A 12,517-nucleotide genomic window follows, 5' to 3' on the forward strand; every position below is an offset into this window, starting at 1 on the left:
CATGCACCCCCTCTGTATTTTGTTGAGATTTCTAGGGCTGTTCCATAATTTCAGGGTCCAGTCATCCTCCTGGAGAAATTTCACTACTATGACTATGAGGCTTGCCTTGTAGAAGCTGTACAATCAAGCCAGAAGCCACCTCTGGGGCATCCTTTCCTATCAAGAGATTTAAATCCAAAGCAAGAGGCAAACTTTTATGCAAAATAAATAAAACAAAACCAGGTTGGGGAGGAAGGGAAGACTGCAAATATTCTGACATATTCCAAATGCCAAAAGCCCACAAGTCTATTTTCATGCATGCATGTATTCTTTCATTTAAGGTCCCCATGAGGTTATGTTTGAATGTGTTATTTTGGGTCTCAGTCAGAAGCAGTGGTAAAAAATAGATTATGTATTTGGCTAAGTATGGGCTACTCCTTGTCAATTGCTTCCACCCCTGTCATTTGTCTCTCTCAACACCTTTACCCTGATTTATTGTCCTGTACTTAAAATTACATTACTTATTTTTATAGTCTTATAAAAGTATTATATTAATTTCAATAATATACAAATTATTTACTCAGCCTAATTACAATCATTCTTAACAAGAAGATCTTGGTTACCTCTGTATCTAAGCTTCTCTCAGAGTCTGTCATATAGTACCTGCTCAATAAATATTTGCTGAATAGTGAAATGAATGCAGAATTAGAATTTGAGAGAAAAATAAATATATATTTTTTTACTCAAAAGTATGTCCACTCCAGTGTTCTTGCCTGGAGAATCCCAGGGATGGGAGAGCCTGGTGGGCTGCTGTCTATGGGGTCACACAGAGTCGGGCACAACTGAAGTGACTTAGCAGCAGCAGCAGCATGTGCTATTATTTAACTATTTCAACTCATTTTCTGCATTCATAATTAGGGATCAGGTAACATTAATCTAGCATTTAGTGGGACCAGTACTCTCCACATGAATAAGATAGTATTAACATTAGAACACAGCTGACTTTTGAGCAAAGAACTTTTTTGTTAGGTTTTGATCATGATCAAGTCTCCTTCATCTGGACAAAAAGAAAGAAAACCTCCTTTGAGTTTATTTTGGCTCCATCTCCCATCCCCAGAAAATGCTCCCCTTTCCCTCCCCCTTTAAACTACACTCGGTGTCTGAACTTTCAGCATGTTTTCACTTCCCAACAAGCCCTTCAACCAAACAGCTTTCACTCGTGTCATCACAATATCCAAGCCACTAAAACCCTCAGAAACTCTTCTGCTCCCAACCTTCCCGAGCTCTTGGCATCATTAAATGCATCCCTTCCAAAAGCATCCTCGGGACCTCCCTGGTGCTCCAGTGGCTAAGACGCTGCACTCCCAATGCAGGGGGCCTGGGTTCGATACCCAGTCAGGGAACTAGATCCCACATGCTACAACTACAAAATTCTGCATAATGCAACTAAAAAGACCTCGTGTGCTGCAACTAAACATCTTGCATGCTGCAATTAAGAATCGGGGCAGTCAAATAAATAAGTAAATAAGCATTTTTAAAAAACCAGAAGCATCCTGTTCATGGTGCTAGCATGACACCAGTTTTTCTGCTTGTCTCCCTAAGGCTCTGAAGCTCCCTCAGAACCCCCTTGTCTCTTCTATTTCACCTTGAAGTCTAGTTCTTCCCCTTTGTTCCTCCCCTTTCTTCTTCCTCCCGATTTTCTACCCACGTCATTCATTCTCTGGCCTGTTTTAGCCATTGCACCTCCCTCGGGCACGGGTAGAAGACCTGTAGGCCTAACTCTTAACTCTCCATCTTCATCCAGTTGTGGCAGAAGCACCTCCATCTTAACATGTTGCAAACCAGATGTACACTCTTTCTCCCATCCTAGGGATTCCTCTCTTGGGGGATGGCCCCACCACGTACCCACACAGTTTATCAGGAATCATTTCTGATACTCCTTCTTCATGCCCACATCCCAACCAGACAGTTAAACATCTGAATCTGTATTTCGCTCCATTCCCATGGCCCCATTGGTCCTCACTTGCTATAACAATATAAGCTTCCTTAAAAGCAATTTGTCTCCATCAATTAGTTTTCTAAAGATATCATTTTAAAACCCAAATCTGCTCATGTTTAAGCATTTCAACTTCTTCCAACTGCTCTTAGTATAAGACTCAAAAATCTTACCTGGGTATTTCACATTCTCATTCTTCCCTCCAATCCTCCACTCATACCCGACATAGAAAACTCTCATTATGAAACTCTCAGTTTAAGTATATTTTCCACTGTAAACCCCTATCCTGATTCCCAGATAGGTGAGAGCTCCATTATTTGCTTTCTTAGCATCTAGTACTTCTTAGCACTTGTCACAAGGGTAATAAAGTGATTATAAATAATAACTGTACAAATTATTGTTTTATGTATGTATGTCCTTATAGGAGGATGAGATTCAATGAGGTCAGTGGTTTGTCTATGGTTTTTAACCACTTCCTAACCCTTTTCTGCATCAAAGCATGAGGAGAAAAATGATATTTACAAGGGAAACTGGAGTAAGGAGGGCAAGAGGCTACTTCCGGCCAAAGGCCACCAACCTGTGGTCTCTGGTTGGCTGAGACTCTGCCCTTCACCTTGGGCTGGAGTAATAAATGTCTCAGCACACATGGCTACCGGGCTAGTTGGGAAACTCACCTTTCCACTGACATTATATTCCTAGGGCTTGCATAGTTTTTCTACTCTAACACACTGCTTCCCAACAGAGCTTTTTTTCCCCCTTGCTAGAGATATTTAAGATGAGTCTAAAGGAAATTTACTCCAAGTCTAAAGTTTACCCAGTAATCATCCAGCAAGGCCTTGGAGACTTCACTAGTTTAGGAGATGAACAAGGAGATTTTAAGTACAAGCCCACATGGGAAAGGAGGAGGAAGGCAGCCACAAAAATGTCAGTGAGGGCTTTCCTGGTGGTTCAGTGGTAAAGAATATGCTTGCCAATGCAGAGGACAAGGGTTCAATCCCTGGTCTGGGAAGATCCCACATGTCACAAAGGAACTAAGTTGGAGAGCTGCAACTACTGAGCCTGTGCGCTACAGCCTGGGAGCTACAGCTGCTGAAGCCCAAATGCCCTAGAGGCCTGTGATACACAAGAGAAACCGCCGCAATGAGAAGCCCGTGTACTGCAGCAGAGTACCGCTCACCACCACTAGAGAGAAGCAGTGAAGACCCAGCACAGCCAAAAATAACGAATTAATAAAATTTTGAATAATGCCAGTGAATACAGGCATTACAAAAGGAGCTCCAGCATGCAGAAGCCTGGACTTATGGTGCCCAGTTTTGATGTACTGCAGACTGCTCTAAGGGAAAATAAAAGGAAATTTAAGTACCTACCTACAGGACTTCCCTGTTGCTCAAACAGTGAAGAAACTGCCTGCGATGCAAGAGACCAGGGTTTGATCCCTGAGTTGGGAAGTTCTTCTGGAGAAGGGAATGGCAATCCACTCCAGTATTCTTGCTGGGAGAATTCTATGGACAGAGAAGCCCGGTGGGCTACTGTCTATGGGGTCGCAAAGAGTTAGACATGACTGAGTGACTAACACACACACACATACCTACTGTTATATGCTTGTTTGTATATTTTTAAATTATATACATATATTATAGTTCTGATACAGTACATATATTATAAAAGAAAGCAAAATTGTAAACTTAACATGATACAGATGAACTAAAACAGATCTTAAAAGTCTTGCTAATTAGGATGTTTCATATTTTTATTTACTGATATGTTAAACACAACAGAGAGTAGGTACATAAAGAAGGCTGAGAACTGAAGAATTGATGCTTTCAAACTGTGATGCTGGAGAAAATTCTTGAGAGTCTTTTGGACAGCAAGGAGATCAAACCAGTCAATCCTAAAGGAAATCAATCCTGACTATTCATTGGAAGGACTAATGCTGAAGCTCCAATACTTTGACCACCAGATGCAAAGAGCCAACTCATTGGAAAAGACCCTGAGGTTTACATGTGTTCCCCATCCATAGTTGATTCATGTCAATGTATGGCAAAAAATTGTACACTACAATATTGTAAAGTAATTAGCCTCCAATTAAAATAAATAAATTTTTTAAAAAGACCCTGAGGTTGAGAAAGATTGAAGGCAAAAGGACAAGGGGGTGGCAGAGGATGAGATGGCTGGATGGCATCACCAACTCAATGGACATGAATTTGAGCAAAGTCTGGGAGACAGTGGAGGACAGGGGAGCCTGGGGTGCTACAGTCCATGGGGTCACAAAGAGTGGGACACAACTTAGCAACTGAACAACAAAAACTTGTTCTTGAGTCTATACTCTATAAATATATGTTTTGGTAGGGCTATAGTTAACATATTTGGATGCTTATGAATTTGAGCTTGGCAACAGCAGACTTTTGAGCCAGTCCCAGCCCACTGTGAAGAATTAAACAGGGGCCAGTGTACAGGGGTATAATTGGCTCACTTATATAAAAATGAATCAAAATAAAACTACCCTTTTCCTGCTTTTCCAGAATGGTTCTTTTCCACAAATGGTTATATCTCCACATCTGACAGTATGGAAAGAGATTCTGGATTCTTTTCCAGCCATGAGACCTTGGGCAAGGTATGTATTAATAAACAGTTTACATTTTGTTTTCCTTATCAGCAAAGTATAAATACTGATAGTGACCCTAGAGATTTGATAAGTAAAAGATTGTATGCATAATAGGGGCTGAGTGTCAAAAATGTAGTAAGCACTCAATAAAATCTAATCATTATTATTTCTATTTCTGCACATATGTATTAGTATATAAACATATATAAGTACAACGATAGGATGCTGCCATCTTTGCTTGCCAATAATGGTCAACTCAGAGAATCCCCCAGTGGTCCAGTGGTGAGGACTACACACTTTCACTGCTCAGGGTTCAATCCCTGGTCAGCAAACTAAAATCACACAAGCCACGCTGCATGGCCAAAAAAAAAATGTCAACTATCAGCACTGTCATACAGTCCAACATAACACACAACATGAGAGCCCCTCTGATCTTGGGACCTGGCGATTTACCCACTAAGACTTAGATTCAATGACCCACAAAGTTGGCACCTGCTTTCCTAACCTTAATCTATATTTAGAATTCTTGGAGCCTAAAATTATTTATTGCAGTCATCTCACATGCTAGTAAAGTAATGCTCAAAATTCTCCATGCCAGGCTTCAGCAGTACGTAAACTGTGAACTTCCAGGTGTTCAATCTGGTTTAGAAAAGGCAGAGGAACCAGAGATCAAATTGCCAACATCTACTGGATCATAGAAAAAGCAAGAGAGTTCCAGAAAAATAGCTATTTCTGCTTTATTGATTATGCCAAAGCCTTTGACTGTGTGGATCACAATCAACTGTGGAAAATTCTGAAAGAGATGGGAATACCAGACTACGTGACCAGCATCTTAAGAAACCTATATGCAGGTCAGGAAGCAACAGTTAGAACTGGACATGGAACAACAGACTGGTTCCAAATAGGAAAAGGAGTAAGTCAAGGCTGTATACTGTCACCCTGCTTATTTAACTTATATGCAGAGTACATCATGAGAAATGCTGGGCTGGAAGAAGGACAGGCTGGAATCAAGATTGCGGGGAGAAATATCAATAATCTCAGATATGCAGATGACACCACCCTTATGGCAGAAAGTGAAGAGGAACTAAAAAGTCTCTTGATGAGAGTGAAAGAGGAGAGTGAAAAAGTTGCCTTAAAGCTCAACATTCAGAAAACTATGATCGTGGCATCCAGTCCCATCACTTCATGGGAAATAGATGGGGAAACAGTATCAGACTTTATTTTGGGGGGGGCTCCAAAATCAATGCAGATGGTGACTGCAGCCATGAAATTAAAAGATGCCTACTCCTTGGAAGGAAAGTTATGACCAACCTAGATAGCATATTCAAAAGCAGAGACATTACTTTGCCAACAAAGGTCCGTCTAGTCAAGGCTATGGTTTTTCCAGTAGTCACGTATGGATGTGAGAGTTGGACTGTGAAGAAAGCCGAGTGCCAAAGAATTGATGGTTTTGAACTGTGGTGTTGGAGAAGACTCTTGAGAGTCCCTTGGATTGCAAGGAGATCCAACCCAGTCCGTTCTAAAGGAAATCAGTGCTGAATGTTCCTTGGAAGAAATGATGCTAAAGCTGAAACTCCAGTACTTTGGCCACCTCATGCGAAGAGTAGACTCATTGGAAAAGACTCTGATGCTGGGAGGGATTGGGGGCAGGAGGAGAAGGGGATGACAGAGGATGAAATGGCTGGATGGCATCACCGACTCAATGGACATGAGTTTGAGTGAACTCCGGGAGTTGGTGATGGACAGGGAGGCCTGGCGTGCTGCAATTCATGGGGTCGCAAAGAGTCGGACACAACTGAGCAACTGAACTGAACTGAAAAGTATTTATTACCTTATACTATCGGGAGGAAGACTCTTCGTGTTAAATTCCCTTTGTGGGAGCCTGAGTTGTTGCTGCCCTCATAAAGACGGTGGGCAAATTACAGCCACAGGCCAAACGGGCTGCCCTGTGTTATTGTAAATAAAGTTTTACCAGAGCAGAGCTATGCTCATTCACTCACGTATTATCTGCTTCTTCTCTAAGAGCAGAGTTGTGTAGATGTGAAGACTGTGTGATTCACAAAGCAAAAAATATTTACTCTTTGCCCTTGTATAGAGGAAGCTCATTACCCCCTGGTTGCAATTTGTTTTTGTTGCTTAGTCGTTTAGGCATATCTGACTTTTTGCGACCCCGTGGACTGTAGCCTGCCAGGTGTCTCTGTCTATGGAATTGTCCAAGCAAGAATACTGGAGTGGGTTGCCATTCCCTACTCAGAGGATCTTCCTGACCCAGGGATCAAACCCAGGTCTCCGGCGTTGATGTGGATTCTTATATGATGAGAGACCAGGGAAGGCCCTGGTCGAAACTAGAGATCTGCAAAACAGAGTCCACACCTTTCCGGAATGGACAAGATATTCTAGTGTAGGGCAGGGGAAAGAAAACTTTTCTTGATGGTCATTTTTCTCATTATAACACAAGGGAACAATTAGATCAGCAAGGAGGAGTGGCCAGTGGCTCCTCTGCCTTCATTTTCTGGCTGTCAGCATATTGTGAAATAGCGCATTTTATGAATGCCTATGCAGTGTGTCTCCAGATTGTGTTACTGAATGGTAACTAACTTGAATCCCCCAGATGGAGAAGTGACTTTAAAAGATACCAGTAAACAACAATAGTATTCAGTTCAGTCGCTCAGTTGTGTCCGGCTCTTTGTGACCCCATGAATCACAGCACGCCAGGCCTCCCTGTCCATCACCAACTCCCGGCGCTCACTCAAACTCACATCCATCGAGTCGGTGATGCCATCCAGCCATCTCGTCCTCTGTCATCCCCTTCTCCTCCTGCCCTCAAGCCCTCCCAGCATCAGAGTCTTTTCCAATGAGTCAACTCTTTGCATGAGGTGGCCAAAGTACTGGAGTTTCAGCTTTACCATCATTCCTTCCAAAGAAATCCCAGGGCTGATTTCCTTCAGAATGGACTGGCTGGATCTCCTTGCAGTCCAAGGGACTCTCAAGAGTCTTCTCCAACACCACAGTTCAAAACCATCAGTTCTTCAGCACTCAGCCTTCTTCAAAGTCCAACTCTCACATCCATACATGACCACTGGAAAAACCATAGCCTTGACTAGACGGACCTTAGTCGGCAAAGTAATGTCTCTGCTTTTGAATACGCTATCTAGGTTGGTCATAACTTTCCTTCCAAGGAGTAAGCGTCTTTTAATTTCATGGCTGCAGTCACCATCTGCAGTGATTTTGGAGCCCCCCAAAATAAAGTCTGACACTGTTTCCACTGTTTCCCCATCTATTCGCCATGAAGTGATGGGACCGGATGCCATGATCTTTGTAATAATACTAATAATGCTAGCATGGGGCAGGGGTAGGAGGGATGAGATGTGTATCCGTCATCTTAGAAATAAAAATCAATCAAATTTTTAAAAAAAGGTCAGCCAAGAGAAATTTAAAATGATCAAGACGTTTACTTCAAATAAAGTTTTCATGCAGCACAAGTAAGAATAAAATTCAGCTGAAACTAAGACAACACTGTGAATCAACTATACTTCAATAAAAAAAAATTTGTTAGAAAAGAAAAAAAATCACAAAGGTGAAAGAGGAGTGTGAAAAAGCTGGCTTAAAACTCAACTTTCAGAAAACTAAGATCATGGCATCTGGTCCCATCACTTCATGGCAAATAGATGGGGAAACAATGGAAACAGGGACAGACTTTAGTTTCTTGGGCTCCAAAATCATTGCGGATGGTGACTGCAGCCACAAAATTAAAAGACGCTTAGTCTTTGGAAGGAAAGCTGTGACAAACCTAGACAGTGTATTAAAAAGCAGAGACATTCTTTGCTGACAAAGATCCATATAGTCAACAACAGGATATACATCCAAACCTTTTAAGTAACTACATCTGAAGAGGAAGGGACAGCCTAGGGAAGGGAACAGAGATTTCAACTTCTATCTCCATAATTTCATTTATATTAAAAATATGCACAAATTAACATGTGCTTATTTTGAGAAATAAGTAGATGACATTTTAATATTATTCTAAACATCTTTACTGTATTTCAAAAAATATTTTTGAAATAGTCTTCAAAAGGAAAGTTTTTCCTTTTTTTTTTTTTTAAAGATGTGGACACTTGCAAGCATGTTTTATACAGCCTGTGCTTTTTAGTAAAAAGGACCTTGATATATGCCTGTAGTAGTCAGTGGTGTAGCTGAGTTATTTACCATGAAATATCTAATTTTTGTTTTGATTTTTTTAAAGCATCCCCGCTTATGTCAATAATCTTAGTATTTCATTTCCATGTTCATTTGGTAATCCATGATGCTATGGGCAGAATGTACTAGGGTCATTACATTTTCCCCCATTATTAAAACATCATACCTACACCTAGAATAGTAATGCAAATTCAGCAGAGATATTTTCTCACGGTTGAGACATTTCTTAATAGATGGCCTGTATCCTATTAGAGTTTGGCCCAATACAATCATTGTATACAGACTCCAGCTCCAAGTAGAAATATAGATTATGCTGCTGACATCCAGTTTCATCAGGTTGATGAATGGATCCAATCAATTCCTAAGCTTTCAAAGACTCTCTATACATTTTCTGTCATGCTGAATTCGTATGAGAACATTATATTTAAATCCATTATAAAATGTGTTCTCTGAAAAGAAAGAGAAATAAAAAATCCAGTGCCCTAGAGCTACAGCAGTAAGTCAGAAGAAGTTACAAAAGCACTTCAGATGTTAGCCTTACGGGTCCTCACGTTGAGGATGGGGAACCTTTGATTTTCAAAGACCATTTATGATGAAAGGCTCCTGTAGGGCTCTAAGAGTGAGGGCATCTATCAAAGAACTGAGCATTTACATTTTGTAAAATACCTAAGAGGGTCACTTAGGCTGTAACTACTGAAGAGGTAGGTTCTGGAGTCCCTAAGTTTCCTACAGCACAGTTTCAAATGATGCCATGGAGACATCAATCATTGAAGCCTATGGTGTCTTTCTGTCCCAAGTGGGTTCTAAAGCAAACAAAAATTCTTCAGAAAGGATCAGAAAAAATATGTTTCTCTGTTAGAACTCTTTTTCTTCAGGGATAGTTACCAGAAATTGCTTTCCACAGCTAATACTAAGAATTTCTCATTTAGTCTTGTACGTTTCAGGCCTGATGAGTTGCACCATGATTAGAAATTTGTAATTTATTGCAATTGGAGTTATGTTTTCATTTATGCAAATATCTTTTTGCAATTTGTTATGTAGCCACAGGAGGCAGAGTTCCATATTAAGCAGAGCCCTCTAGAGAACTGATAAGGTTCTCAGATAAATGCTTCCTCTTTTGGTAGAGCTCAGAAGGAGGAAAAATAGAAATGTTTGCAAAGATATAGGATAGTTGAAGGTGCATTAAAATAAAATATTGTAAGTTAGATATAAAAGACTAAAGGATTTTTATCTTTTAGATTTCAAATGGAATGTGGTTATGCAATATTTCAGATGAAATAAAGTATTCTGGTTAATCAAAGTTCTGGTTCCTAAAACTTTCACAAGATACAGATTATCTCCTTTTAAGGAATCAAGATTCAGGAAGGTAATATTAAGGTTATTCTTAAATACAATCTTTAACTAGTGTAATTGAGCTCTTACTATGTGCTAATCACTTTAGAATATTATCTCTTTCAATTTATTACTACACATATTGTTGAAAAAGATTCCACTGGGAGAAAAATAATTTGTCCTTTATTTGGGAAAAATAAGATAGACTGATTGGTAGAGATTTTCAAGAGATAAATGGCTGCTAAGTAAACCATTTCATTATAATAATTAAAATGAAAGGAAAATATTAACAATTGAACTGCAAAAAACTTAAAACCATGTTGAATATTAAGTAATTCTAACTTAACTATCTTAATCTTTTTCAACTTTATAGGTAGCCCACTATGAACCATCAAGGAAATTGATACCGTCAAGTACATACAGATAAAATGTATACATTAGCAACTCCAGTGTTTGGTGAGAAGAACCTTCCTATTGCTATATAAAGACCTTTTTATAAATGAATAAGAAAAAGACAATGGAGGGGAAAATAGGAAAACCACCTGAACAGGCACATTCCAACAGAGGAAATTCAAATGGTCAATATCACATGAGAAGGTGTTCAACCTCATTGGCAACTAGGTAAACGCAAGTTGAAACTACAAGACGCCACTACATACACATCAGAGTGGCATCTGCTAGTACTCATGTATCAAAATGGCAAGATCTTTTTACATATATGGCTTTGATAGATATTACTCAATATGCCAGCAAATTTGGAAAACTCAGCAGTGGCCACAGGACTGGAAAAGGTCAGTTTTCATTCCAATCCCAAAGAAAGGCAATGCCAAAGAATGCTCAAACTACCGCACAATTGTACTCATCTCACACGCTAGTAAAGTAATGCTCAACATTCTCCAAGCCAGGCTTGAGCAATACATGAACTGTGAACTTCCAGATGTTCAAGCTGGTTTTAGAAAAGGCAGAGGAACCAGAGATCAAATTGCCAACATCTGATGGATCATCAAAAAAAAGCAAGAGAGTTCCAGAAAAACATCTATTTCTGCTTTAGTGACTATGCCAAAGCCTTTGACTGTGTGGATCACAATAAACTGTGGAAAATTCTTCAAGAGATGGGAACACCAGACCACCTGACCTGCCTCTTGAGAAATCTGTATGCAGGTCAGGAAGCAACAGTTAGAACTGGACATGGAACAACAGACTGGTTCCAAATAGGAAAAGGAGTACATCAAGGCTGTATATTGTCACCCTGCTTATTTAACTTATATGCAGAGTACATCATGAGAAACGCTGGGCTGGAAGAAGCACAAGCTGGAATCAGGATTGCCGGGAGAAATATCAATAACCTCAGATATGCAGATGACACCAGCCTTATGCCAGAAAGTGAAGAAGAACTAAAGAGCTTCTTGATGAAAGTGAAAGAGGAGAGTGAAAAAGTTGGCTTAAAGCTCAACATTCAGAAAATGAAGATCATGGCACATGGTCCCATCACTTCATGGCAAATAGATGGGGAAACAGTGGAAACAGTGTCAGACTTTATTTTTCTGGGCTCCAAAATCACTGCAGATGGTGACTGCAGCCATGAAATTAAAAGATGCTTACTCCTTGGAAGGAAAGTTATGACCAACCTAGATAGCATATTCAAAAGCAGAGACATTACTTTGCCAACAAAGGTCTGTCTAGTCAAGGCTATGGTTTTTCTAGTGGTCATGTATGGATGTGAGAGTTGGACTATAAAGAAAGCTGAGTGCTGAAGAATTGATGCTTTTGAACTGTGGTGTTGGAGAAGACTCTTGAGAGTCCCTTGGACTGCAAGGAGATCCAACCAGTCCATCCTAAAGGAGATCAGTCCTGGGTGTTCATTGGAAGGACTGATGTTGAAGCTGAAACTCCAATACTTTGGCCACCTGATGAGAAGTGCTGACTCATTTGAACAGATACTGATGCTGGGAAAGATTGAGGGCAGGAGGAGAAGGGGACAACAGAGGATAAGATGGTTAGATGGCATCACCGACTCAATGGACATGGGTTTGGGTGGAATCCGGGAGTTGGTGATGGACAGGGAAGCCTGGCGTGCTGCGGTTCATGGGGTCACAAAGAGTTGGACACGACTGAGCAACTGAACTGAACATGGATGGAAAGCAATGAGAACCCACACACTGTTGATGGGAGTAAATACTATAAAATCACTTTTGAGTGTGTCTGGCAATACAGCTGAAAATGTGCACAGTCTATGACCTAGTGATTCCAGTTCTGGCTCTCTAAACCCCACAGAAATGCATGCTTATGTGCACTAGGAAACATGCCCTTGAATGGTCCCAGTAGTATTGTTAATAGATGTTCCAAACAAGAGCACCAAATAGTAGAACTGTTAAGCAAGTAGAGGTAGGTCCACACCATGGTTAGAG

General features: G+C 40.4%; 1 non-coding gene across 1 annotated transcript; it reads left to right on the plus strand.

Annotated features, from left to right (window-relative positions):
- The first annotated feature begins 1,309 nt into the window (after positions 1–1,309).
- On the plus strand, positions 1,310–1,382 carry TRNAG-CCC (transfer RNA glycine (anticodon CCC)). The gene has a single exon. It is a non-coding gene; the product is annotated as a tRNA-Gly (tRNA).
- Positions 1,383–12,517: the final 11,135 nt, after the last annotated feature.

The sequence above is a fragment of the Ovis canadensis genome, chromosome X (genome assembly GCF_042477335.2).
Source record: "Ovis canadensis isolate MfBH-ARS-UI-01 breed Bighorn chromosome X, ARS-UI_OviCan_v2, whole genome shotgun sequence".
NCBI lineage: Eukaryota > Metazoa > Chordata > Mammalia > Artiodactyla > Bovidae > Ovis > Ovis canadensis.